The sequence below is a fragment of the Herpailurus yagouaroundi genome, unplaced genomic scaffold (genome assembly GCF_014898765.1).
Source record: "Herpailurus yagouaroundi ecotype Mexico unplaced genomic scaffold, PumYag 161, whole genome shotgun sequence".
Classification (NCBI taxonomy): Eukaryota; Metazoa; Chordata; class Mammalia; order Carnivora; family Felidae; genus Herpailurus; species Herpailurus yagouaroundi.
Window position 1 is genome coordinate 13,479,174 of NW_024412402.1, and position 12,856 is coordinate 13,492,029.

The following is a 12,856-nucleotide window of genomic DNA, read 5'->3' on the forward strand; positions in this document are numbered from 1 at the left end:
GGCCATTTTCACTAGAAAGTGGAGGGGGCCGGGAACACAATGGAAAGGAAAGAGGTCTTTTGTATTCACCCTTCCTATTTCTGGTTGGAGATCTTGACGCGAAGGTCAGAATGGAAATAACTTCTGATAAAATGCTGAGGCTTTGGTCAGGCGTGGTACTGACACGCCATGGCGGGGGGAGAAGACTGGGAAAACAAGGGAGCAGGAAAGACAGAAGGATAGAAATTTGGAGCCTGAGTGTTAGACCTAGAAAGTTCCTCAGAGACCACCTTCTGGTAGAAGACCAGCTCAAAAGGTATTTATTCTTAGAGGCTTCTCTGGAGGAGGGCTTTTTTTTTCCTCTAAGTTGACAGTAGGAAAGGAAACTGAGACCCAGAGAGAGAACATGTCTTGACCAAAGTCACACCATTAATTAGCGGATAAGGTGGCACTAAAAGCCATGTGTCCGGACGCATCATCCAGTGTCCCTCCCTCTTGCCAGGTTGCCTTCCGTGGTACTTTGGTGGTATGAAAGGAGACCTAAGGAGAGAGTGTTCTAGGTACTATTGCGAAGATGAAGTAAGCCCATGAATCAGAAAAAATGGCCAGGAGTTTCAGGTCAAGAGAATTTTCCAGGGTTGTCCCAGATAAGATACCCCTAGAGCTTGAGGGTGATCCAAAAGTGGGGATAGATGTGGGGGACATTTTAGAGGGTGAACGAACCAGATCAATGACGTACTTACTGGATTTTGAAGAGGAAAAAGGATAGGTCGGGCCGGGAGATGATGACTGTCTCATCTCGATGCCCCACAGATCTGCATGTGTCCCTGTCCAGTGCGTTGACCTAAACTACTCAGGTAATGGCTTCGATCATGTAGTTAGTTCTTCTCTATTTAGAGCCAGACGTTTTCCTCTTGTCTCATATTATTAAGGAATCAAGGACTACCACCATCGCTCTTCTGCTTCCTAGGGTTTCCACTTCCGTTGCTGTCCTTGATACTGTTGCTGATGTGCTATTTGGGAAGACCAGGCATTTATACCCCAAACAGGTAAGTCCAGAGAAGTTGTCTCCTGCTCTTTCTAACTACCCCCTACTCTACCGTATGTCACTGAAATTTATTTCTTAAGCATTTAAAGGAGAGCTTGCTGTGTACAAAGTACCGTGCTGAAGCTCCAGGGCCAAAATGAAAAGCATTGTGGCTATGTCAGGAGTTCAGGCAGTGGGAAGACCATGAAAATCGGGGCACCAGAAGTGGCCCTGTGGAGGAAGCAGGTTTGAATCGATGCTGTGCAGGAGGGACATGGAAGGCCTCAGGGCAGGAGAGACAGCTTGAGCACAGACGTGGATCGGGAAATGTTTTCGACATACTGGATGATGGTGGCCGGACCAGTGGCGAAAGCCTTTGGGAAGAAGGAAGTAGGGACCGGATCGCGCCTTGGGCATTGACTTGCTGTCCAGGTGTCGAGGCATAGCAAATGTGTTGGATGGAGCCATTTGCACCTTGTTCTGAACTATGTCACAACCCACACTTTGCACCAGTGGGATGGCTGGATGAAATTCGACTGCATCCTACGTCCGGCAAAAGTGTGACTGCTGCTTTTTGGTCGGTGAACTGAATGGGTGGGAGGTGAAACCTCTGCACTTGGTCGCATTAGCACCTTGCTCCAAGCAACTCAGATACACTTCACAGCCTCCCCCCCACCCCCACTCCCTTTTGGCCTGTGACCTCATGCATCCTCATAGATAAAAAGACTTCTAACACGGTCATTGCTAAGTGAATGGTTTTGAAATGAGGCCCATCTTGTGTTTGCTATCTTTGCGTCTGTGTTTCCTACTTGGAATTTCTTGGCCAACCACAGCCAACCACGCTGTGACCGACTCACCTCGGAAACACAACTGCTGGGTGACTGACTATATCGTCTTCCTGCGAGACACCCTGCAGTTTTAACAGGCAAGACAAATCTGAATGAGAAGGGGGTGGCGAAGAAGAGTATGAGGGTCTGGGTGGTTTTTGGTTATGGGGCAGCCAAACAATTCCAAGTTAAACTTCTATGGTAACGTCCAGGGACTTCTTCTGAAGCTCACTCTGCTTCTTGATGATGGTGGAGTCTTACCCAGTTGGCCTCAGACAGTAGACCACGGGCTGTCGTGGTTTGTGAATTCTATCTCCGCATGTCTCTACCTGGGTCTGGGCAAGGAGCTCAGGTTGGCTGTAGGGACGATAACGTGTTTTTCTTGCCCGACCTACTACTCACCCTCCAAGGCCAGATCGCGAGTTGTTTCTGCCACACAGCCTGTCCCCATCGCTCCAGCTCGCTGAGATCGTCACCTATTTAAAATTCATAAATCTCATTGTCTGTACCTCTCACTTGCAAATAATTGCATATTATCTTGCCAAACCACTTGTCACGTTGTCTCTTCTCTAATGTAATCCTTATGCTGGTACTTACATTGGATATGTTGATGCTTTGTTCCTCCAGATTGGTTGCAAGCTCCGTGCGAGCAAGGGGCAGACCTACTGGTTCATTGTATATATAATCATGTTACTTTGCATTTCTCTGGCACTTTAGAGCTTACGCATCTATTACCTTATTTGCGCCTCACAATAACTCTGTCAGTTTAGAAGAGCCGGTGTCATTAGTTTCCTCATTTCCCAGACAGGGTAGCCTGGAGTTAAGAAGCATAAAATGTTTTGCCCAAAGTTACACTGTCCCATATTTTCTACGGGACAGGGCCATCGGAGATGCTCAGTCAGTATCATTGGTTTATCTGTTCATTAAATCCGGGCTCGGTTCCGCCACCAGTCTGATGTCTTAAGCAATAGGTTCTGAATTTGGGAGAGACGACTGGCTGGGAAAATCTCCTGAACTGACTGGCTGAATATGCAACCTTCTGCTTCACCCTCAGTGTTTGAAATGCGTTTGGTAAATCAGGACAACACAGACAGATGATAGCTCCGATTTTTACCATGTGTCCCTCCTCCCTGTTTTCCTCCGGAGGATGTTGCTGAGAATCCCTTTTTGGCTGCTTGCTTTCCCTCTCCTTTTCACGCTGCCTGGAAAGACACAGGTGGGGGTCATGAAACAGTGGGTTTTTACATTCTTCTTTCCAGATGTCATCTATTTAGTTCTTGCAATAATACTTGGCAGCCATATTCGATGTTAGAAGTGTAAAGATTACTTGAAACCATATGACAGAACGGTTTTTCTAATGGAACCGACTGTTGAAAGAGGCTTTGGTAGAAAAGTGGCACAACAAAAATGGAATTTGTAAAGGGGGATTTTATACCTTTGACATTTCCAGGAGGAGCCTGTCAACCTGAGAAGGACCAAAGCGCATGGTCCTAGGGCCCTAGGGTCCAAGGACCTAGGGCCCTTTCTGCCTCAGTGTGTGCAGCACAGAGGGAATCCAAGCGTGTGTAAATTAGCCGCCCCTTCCTGCCCCCCCCCCAGCGCCCCCCTCCCTGCTCCCACCCCCTCCGCGTCCCATTCTGTCCTCGGTGTACTCAGACGAAAGTAAAGTTTTCAATTTGTCGGAATTACCTGAGAAGTTGTAAGGATAAATGAGGTGTGAAAGCACTTTGAAAGTGGAGAACTGCTTTGAAGAATCCAGACCCAGTCTAAACAGAACCCCCCGTACTTTATAATCCAAGAAGAAAGCCGACAAGGACAATGATTAAAATGAGATTGGGGAAGAGGTAGAGGAGAAGTGGGTTTCGAGGGAGTGTGTCCCTGGGTCAGAGGCAGCTTGGGGGCAGAAAGAAATGCTAAGGAGTTCCAAGATTGGAACCCACCCGTCACTTGCGTGCGCGGCGTAATGGGGATGATTCATCAGATGTCTGTGACTGTGTCTCCTTATCGGTGAAATGGTGATAAGCTTTGTAAACAGAAAGGCGCTATATGAAGGTAGGGGATTACAGTTGTCATTTAGAACAGTATCTTGCGGCTTTGACATGGGCTTTTATGAAGTATGTTGTGGCTTTTAATGTTCCCATGGATGGTCCAGGAACCACAATATCTACAGTAATTAAGCAAAGACTCAGTTATGACCATTAGTTACTGTTTTGGAAAGGGAACTGATGACCTTGAGAAACCGTGCCCCGGCACTCCCTCAAAGACCCTGGCTCTTTCTAGGAAGATGTCTTCTTGACTTCTTGATCCCAGACGTGCCCTGACTTTCCCTCCCGCTCTGTGCTTTGGTCCATCCAGTTCTTCAGCCTGGAGGTGGGGTGGGGAGGTTGTGCTATAATCCTGTCCGGTCCGCAGGACTCCCTTGTGTCGTCAGTGAAGACTTTTTGTGAAGACTTTCTTGGTGAACACCAAACGGTAGTGATTTGGAATCTCTGCAAGGTGCCTGGTCTGGGCCACATGGTAGCCTTCGGGGCCCTGAATCAAGGATTTGGTACGGATTCAGAAAACAATTGGTGGCTGATGATGGGCTTCTCACCAAAGAGATTCAGAAAGGGGTTCTTAATTAATTTGTAGTTTGTCACAACATTAAATCCACCAAAATAGTTCATTCCTCTGAGCATTCTGGCTACTCCAGACCTCTCAATACAAATCATCTTTAATGTCTCTGGGTATTTTGTTGACTTTAAAAGAAGCAGACGCCCAACTTGGCAAATTTGGAGACTACAAAAAACTTAAAGAAGAAGAGTATAATAATAATAATAATAATACAATATTGAGATACTGTGTTCTATTTTTACTGGGTATGAAAGTTTTGAGATTAAATTCTAACATATAATTTTATGACATTTTTCACTTAATAGAATATCAGAGGCATTTTCTGTGCCATTAAAAAATTCTAACAAAGTATATTTTTGGTGACTACATAATGTTCCATCATATGGATAGGCCATAATTTACTAAACCATTACCTTCTATTCCTCATTTAGATTAGATCCAATTTTCATTTATCATAAATGATTCGTACATGAATATATATATTTTTTAGTTTTTTTAATGTTTATTTTTGACAGAGAGAGAGACAGGCAGAGCATGAGTGGGGGAGGGGCAGAGAGAGAGGGAGACACAGAATCTCAAACAGGCTCTAGGCTCTGAGCTGTCAGCACAGAGCCTGGCGGGGAGCTTGAACTCACGGACCGTGAGATCATGACCTGAGCCGAAGTCGGACACTCAACTGACTGAGCCACCCAGGCACCCCTCGTACACGAATATATTTAAAAATATCTTTGTGCTTCACATTTTTCCTTAGGATACATGAATAGAACTAAAATCACTAAGGCACAAACTTTTTTTAAGCCTCTGGGTGCATTTTCCCAAATTATTTTCCAGAAAGACTGAAACAATCACATCTATTTTCATTAATGGGTTTTAGAGTGCCCATTTCATTGTATTTACTCTACATTTTATTACTTCAACTGTCTGACCAACTTTTTTAGAGGGTGTTTTGGATCAACCGTGGTTTGTTCTGTTTTGAAAGAGAGAGAGAGACAGAGAGACAGAGACAGAGAGAGGGAGGGCGAATGGGGGAGGGGCAGAGGGAGAGAGAGAATCCCAAGCAGATTCCTTGCTCAGTGTGGAGCCACTCAGGGCTCGATCCCACGACCCAGGATCATGACCTGAGCTGAGTCAGACGCTCAACTGACAGACCCCTCTGGGCACCCTGGATCAATCTTGTTTTAACACATGATACTTATTTAATGTTAGTCATTTATTTCTGGAAGGTTGTTTTGGTGAAATGATAGATGTCATCTTCTGAATTGATGTGCGGTGCCACTAATACAATCCTGGTGGGTATGACATTAACTCTAAATAATACAAACCTTAAAGTGGTATGCAAGTATGCCCTTTTGTGCTGGTGGCTCTTATTATTTCCCAAGAAACAATAGAATTTAGGCAACTCACAGATCTAAGAAGATGTCTACTGCAGCAATTTAGGATGGAAACAGTCTTCAGTAATCACAGCAATGTAAGGACGCGGACTAAAATTGAAGGATAAATCGAGCGCTTATTAAAAATGAGAGAGGAGATTCAAGCCCATTGTGTAACTATATTAGCAATGTTTTTTGCCTGCGGTGAATTAGCAACTCAAAACTGAAGGTGTGCGTGTGTGTGTGTGTGCATATACACTATTACATGGGTCTGTATCCATTTATTATTATTACTTGTATTTCTTCTAAAGCTTTTATGTCATTATTTTCTTTTCTTCCAGGTCATAAGGGGACCACTGCCTTCCGAATGAATATGAGTATCTTCATGGAAAAAATATTTTGAGAGGAAAAAAAGGTTACTGAATTTATTATTTTTTAAAATTTTTCTTAAGTTTATTTACTTATTTTTTTTGAGAGAGAGAGAGAGAGAGAGAATGAGAGAGTGCGGGCAGGAAAGGGGCAGAGAGAGAGGGAGAGAGAGAGAATCCCAAGCAGGCTCCACACTGCCAGTGCAGAGCCTGATGTGGGGCTTGAACCCACGAACCGGGAGATCATGACCTGAGCCAGAATCAAGAGTCAGACGCTTAACTGACTGAACCACCCAGGTGCCCCCAAACCACTGAATTTATATCAGAACATCCAGTGGAAGTGATCAGGACAGCAAAGTGGAATCATGGTCCTTAGGAGCAAGAGGGAATTAGTATAGTCCAACCCTTCTTTTTATAGATGAGGAAATTGAAGTCTCTTGAAGTTAAAATAATTCATCTAAAGAAAGAGAGCAGGGTGGGTCCAGACATGGGTCTCAAACCCAGGTCTCCCTGTTTCAGGTGTAGTGTATTTTCTACAAAACCACTCTGTCTCTCAACAAGTAATTTTGTTAGCAGACGGTATTGCACGGAGATTTGTGAACTCTTCTTTATATTTGTCAACTCAAGAACTTTGGCTGGGTGTGCGGAATGGAGAACCCTTTGTTCTATTATTTATGGAGGCATCACAGAACAGCCGGTTGGAGCTAAGGAGGAAGCACCAAAATAATATACCAGGTGAGAATCCTCCCTTGTTCTCTGAGATCCTGATGGTGTACCCCAAAAGACATTTTATCACTGGTAATTCTGCGTTGTCATTTGGGACTAATCAGAGTGAAATCACGCACTGAATCATTGAGCTTTGTTATATTTAGCACAGCTGCTCCCTTACCTTCTCCAAATGCATCCAAGTGTGAATGTTATGAGTAAGGACAAAGATTTTGGATGAAAGGGTTATGGATTCACATGAACATTAGGCATCGGTGGGCTTGTCTCCAGGAAGCTATTTGGACTGAATGACCAAAAGGCTGAGACCTGGTTTCCTGGAGCAAAATGAAGAAGAAAATGACAACAACAGTTCGCATGATTTAGGGTTGAGGTGCTTAATAACACAGCAACATGAGGGCTTTTTGAGGTGGTTTGTTTTGGTTTTGTTTGTTTGTTTTTGCTTCAGTAATCAACATTGACTTCAACAGATTCTTGTTCAGTTTTGGTTACAAAGATCGCTGTCGAAATTTTCATTCATAAAGTTAAGTAGACAAAAGCAGGCATGCCATATTTCTAGCACTATTTCTGTCCCCTGTCCCCATTCCTGACTCTCTGATCCACTTCCCTGGCTTATCTGAATACGTTTGTGTCTCAAGTCTTCCTGGTAGAGACGTGACCTTTGTTGAGTTTCCATCCTAAGGGGAGAAGAGCAAAGAGGCCACAAAAAACCAATATTTTCCTTTTGTATAACTCGTCTAATTTAATTCCCGATTGCCACCCTCGTTTCCATCTTCATTTTTAGGCTAACCAATCAGAAGGCCATGGTCCCCCTTGGCTGCCTGTTTATCCAGACACCGGAAGAATTACTCAAGACCTAACTTTCTTTTTATTGCACTTCTTAGGAGTACCAGGTAATAAATCAATTGGGCAAGGACAGATACAGAAAAGCAATATTTAAAATGACTTATGATGTAAAAGAGATGACTTTGCTATTATGTTTTATCAAAGGCAGCCACTAACAAGCATAATGTAATTCACAATGCTTAAGCAGGGTGACTTTAATTGCAATGGTCATTAAATTCACAGGACCATTAAATGCATTAAAGGAGGGAGCCAGTGAGCTATCATGAATGAAATAAGGCCCCCACTCACCCCACTTCACCCTATTTAACTGGAATTGAACTTAGTCCGGGTCTCTGATATGTCACAACCCTTGACTTCCTCTCCTCCTTTCTCTACAAAGTTGCTGTGGCTGTTTCAGAACAGCTCAAACACAGAAGCATTCAAGGGGAAAGAGAGGCAGACAGAGGTATTATCAAACGACATCGAAATGTACCAGTGGATTAAATTTTGCCTATTATGTTTTATAGCATTTTCAGGTTTGAAGTCTACTCACATCTAGTTTTGATAAGTTTGTCGTCTTCAGAAGCTGACATAAGAAAAGAACTACTAGCATCAAAAATTTCCGTCTCCCCAGTAATGACAGAAATGTAAACTGAAACGTATCAAATTGATCAAAACTAGAAACACAATGATTTTTCCTATTGGCGGGAAGTGTATAGGGAAGTCGTCACTTTCTCACCTTGTTGTGGGACGTTAAACATGAATAAAAATTTCTGGAAAACTCTTTGGTACTGTGTATCAAAAACCTTAAAAAAGTGTTCTTATATATCGACTCAGAACTTGTGTATCTAGGAAATTATCATCCAAAACGATGAAGATTTAAGTATAAGGGGAAATGTAAAAAGAAATTGGAAATAATGCCCTAATTATCCCACACTAAGAGATTGAGTAAATAAAGTAACAGAGACAATAAATGAATATTATACACAGATTTAAAGCAGTGTCTTAGAAGTGTACTTACTGAGAAGGAAAAGACATTAACAACATAAAGTGATGAAATGTGTACCACAAAACCTTATGAATGGCATGGACCCATTTTTTAAAAATGTATTTTTTTTTTTGAGACACAGAAAGAGAGCATGAGTGGGGAAGGGGCAGAGGTAGAGAGAGAGTGGGGGGGGGGTGCGGAATCCCAAGGAGGCTCTGGACACAGGGCTCGATCTCACAACCATGAGATCATGACCTGAGCCAAAATCAAAAGTCTGAGGTTTAACGGACTGAACTACCCAGGCACTGCTCTAAGAGCGTATTTTTAACACATATCTACCTTTACATAGAAAAGAGTGGGGATTTATGTTCGTTTTTTTTTTTCTCTTCAATTTCATCTTTCAACATTCATATCTTTTCACCCTACTGTTCTGACATATTGGGGTTATTTCAGGGTTGTTGGGTTTTTTTTTAATTTTTTTTAACGTTTATTTATTTTTGAGACAGAGAGAGACAGAGCATGAACAGGGGAGGGGCAGAGAGAGAGGGAGACACAGAATCTGAAACAGGCTCCAGGCTCTGAGCCATCAGCCCAGAGCCTGACGCGGGGCTCGAACTCCCGGACCGCGAGATCGTGACCTGGCTGAAGTCGGACGCTTAACCGACTGCGCCACCCAGGCGCCCCATATTTTATTTTTTATTTGACAGAGAAAGAGAGAGAGAATCTAAAGCAAGCTCCACCTTCCATGCAGAGCCCGACATGGAGCCCAAGATCCCATGACCCTGGGATCATGACCCAAGCCAAAATCAAGAGTCAGACGCTCAACCGATTGAGCCACCCAGGCACCCCTGTCATGTGGATTATTTTGACAGCCTCCTGGTTGTCTCCTTATTTCTCCCTCCACTCAACTATAGATTATGTTCAACATGATATCCAGGCGCCCCTATTTCAGGGTTGTTTTTACGCAAATGCTCTTTCTCTCTTTTTTCCTGGGTCTTCTAGAACATTGTTCTCAACTTAGAACACTGACTCTTCTGTCCTCCCTTTTGCACAACCACCTCATGCTTGGCCCAGGTCTCACGTTAAATATTTTCTACTCCAGAAATCCTTTCTTGACCTCTCAAGTCTGAGCTCCTTCAACTCCTATTCCTATTCCACAGTATACCTTTTGTATCATTGTAAGGGCCTGTTTACTTGTTTGTATCATCCATTCTTTCTGGGAGGACAGACTATATCTAGATCCTTATCTATATGTGGTCGTTTCTCTTCAAGATGGCCACCATCAAGTCCTTCCCTTCCTGTATCTGCGTGCCACACCCCCTGTGGAAAAGTGAAGCCTATTCCTTCCCTCACTTTGAATCTGGGTGGGCTTTAATGACTCACTTTGACTAAGAAAATGTGGTAGAAGTGATGTGCAGGGACTTCTAAGGCTTCCAGTTGGGTTTCTTGGAACACTTGCCACGGTGAAGTTAGTCATCTCATAAGGACTACAAATACTGTGAGATAGCCATGTTGTGAAAAATCCAAGCAAAGTGGAGAAGCCTCAGAATATGAGACATCCTGTGGGGGGAAGGTGGGAGGGGGGATGAGAGAGCAAGATAGAGAAACAGATGTAGAGAGGCAGAGAGAGGCAGAGACAGATAGAGAATGGCCAAGGAGCCCTGAGGTTCTAGACATTTGAGGGGAGATGCCACCTTTGAAGTAAACCCTCCAGCTCACCAAGCCAACAAATGCCAAGTGCATCCAGCTCAACCATTCCCAAATCCTTGACTCTCAAAACTCATGAGCAAAATTAAATTGCTGCCGAAGCAACTACATTTTGAGATAGCTTATTACATAGTAATAGATAACTAACTGTAACATCAGCCTGGCATGTATTGAGCCTTCCATAAATACCTATTAAAGGAATGCATGATGGGAGTTTTTACTTCATTCCTCACCCCACCCACTTTCTTGTTTCCTTGTCATGTGAATCAACCATAAACCACAAAATCTTTTCAGTTTCAAGAGATCTGAAAATGGCAGATTATGGCCAGCTGACCAGAGAATATCTCTGATTTAGCCCAGTTCTGTACAAGTGTCCTAAATTCTTTCTGGCAGAGTAGCTTTTCCATGACAGCCTCTGTCTCATGGAGAAATGAATACTTATCTGAAAGCCTAGCGCCGGGGTAGAAGGAAACGGACACAGAGTACTTGATTTCTAATCTCTGTTTCTAAAACTTCAAATGGTCCCTGGAAGGGTCTATCAGTTCACCTTAGCGTTCTCTGAGCTCATCATTGCCTATTATTTGGGGAAGAAAAAACATTATGCCCTCTTTCTTCTTATAGCACAGTCTCAGGTTCTTAAGGTTAAGAGTATGGAAGGTCTTCATTTTTGTTTAAAAAAATTTTTTTTTCAATGTTTATTTATTTTTGGGACAGAGAGAGACAGAGCATGAATGGGGGAGGGGCAGAGAGAGAGGGAGACACAGAATCGGAAACAGGCTCCAGGCTCCGAGCCATCAGCCCAGAGCCTGACGCGGGGCTCGAACTCACGGACCGCGAGATCGTGACCTGGCTGAAGTCGGACACTTAACCGACTGAGCCACCCAGGCGCCCCAACAACTTGAGTTTTAAAACACCTCTCGTAATTATTCAAAGGCTGTTTATTTATTTTTTCCTATTTCTAGATTCTGAATGTTTGATATAGCCAAATAACTGACTTTGAGATAAGTGCCTTATTTTCAAAGTCCTCCATGGATGAAATCTTTCAGAAACGTGTTCCTTGGACTTCTCAATGTAGTGGTCAGGTCGGTGGTTTTAAATCCTCTGAGAAGAGTTAGCATCCAAAAGCCTACCAACGGCTGGGACACCTGGTGGTTTAGTCGGTTAAGCAACCGACTCTTGATTTTGGCTCAGGTCCACGATTTCATATTTTGTGGGTTCGAGCCCCGCATCAGACTCCGCGCTGGCAATGCAAGCCTGCTTGGGATTCGCTCTCTCTCCTCTCATGCCCCTCTACCCCTCTCAAAAATGAATAAATACACTTAAAAAAAATGAAAAGCCTGACAGCTGCAGTTGGCGAGTCATTCAGATCGGTTCCGTACTGGGGGTGAATATTGCTGTCCGCTCAGTGCCTATTCTCCTGCTGTCCCTTGCTAATGAACTCTGCGCCCCTGGCCACAGGGCGATTGTGGTGATCATGTGGTCCAGGCGGGCCGTTCCTAGTACCTCACTCACAGACCACAGTGATTGGTCCAAGGGATGGGCAAAAGATCCAAAACCATGTTCGGAATTTTTGTCGGGGGATTTTTCAAATTTCGGTTGGGAGAAGAGGGCCTTTATTTACACCTCTGGTTTTAGAGCATTTGGGATACAAAGTTGGAGTAGCCAGCAGCCATAAATGCCCGTCTGTTAGGTAAGATAGTTTGAGAGAATAAATCTAATGTTCGGAGGGAAGCAGAAATGAGAGATGAACAGAGAGACCTTTTAGAACATTTGATCCTTGGTTTAGTTGTCCCTAAGGCCATGTCTCCCCCTGCCTTTTACGCTGTTGGATTATTATTAATCCTCCCCTCTTTTGCTTAAGTTTTTTGAGTTGTGTTTCTGTCCCTTGTGACCACAAGTCCTGGCCGAAACAGCAGGGTTTAGAATTGTGGACAAACTAGATATTTCAATCAATAATATAGATGGAATCAGTGTTGGTACCCTGTGAGTTTATGGGATAAACCCATGGATAGTGTTTCCCATGTTCATCTACCCACAGGTCCAACCATTGGCCCGTCCAGCTCCGGTCCCATGGGGATCACATACGTGTGAGTACAAAGCGACATTTTATTGACTTATTCTTATTTTTTTAAATTTTATTTGTTTTTAATTTGAGAGAGAGAGAGCGAGTGTGAGTGGGGGGGAGGCATAGAGGAGAGAGAGAATCCTAAGCACATTCCACGCTCAGCATGGAGCCCAACACAGGGTTCCATCCCATGACCCTGGGATCATGACCTGAGCTGAAATCAAGAGTCGGACGCTCAACCGACTGAGCCACCCAGGCGCTCCCAAAGCAACACCTTTAAATTGCTATAATGTTTTCTGTCTTCTGAGATCTTCATTGGCCCAAATTGTTAGCACGCCATTGCAGGGAACAGAAGGCACTGCAT

The 12,856-nt window shown here is 43.8% G+C and overlaps 1 long non-coding RNA gene across 1 annotated transcript; it reads left to right on the forward strand.

The window, feature by feature from the left end:
* The first annotated feature begins 924 nt into the window (after positions 1 to 924).
* On the forward strand, positions 925 to 12,576 carry LOC121035253 (uncharacterized). The gene is made up of 5 exons (XR_005792827.1): positions 925 to 1,028; positions 6,158 to 6,231; positions 6,812 to 6,919; positions 7,692 to 7,800; positions 12,466 to 12,576. It is a non-coding gene; the product is annotated as an uncharacterized LOC121035253 (long non-coding RNA).
* Positions 12,577 to 12,856: the final 280 nt, after the last annotated feature.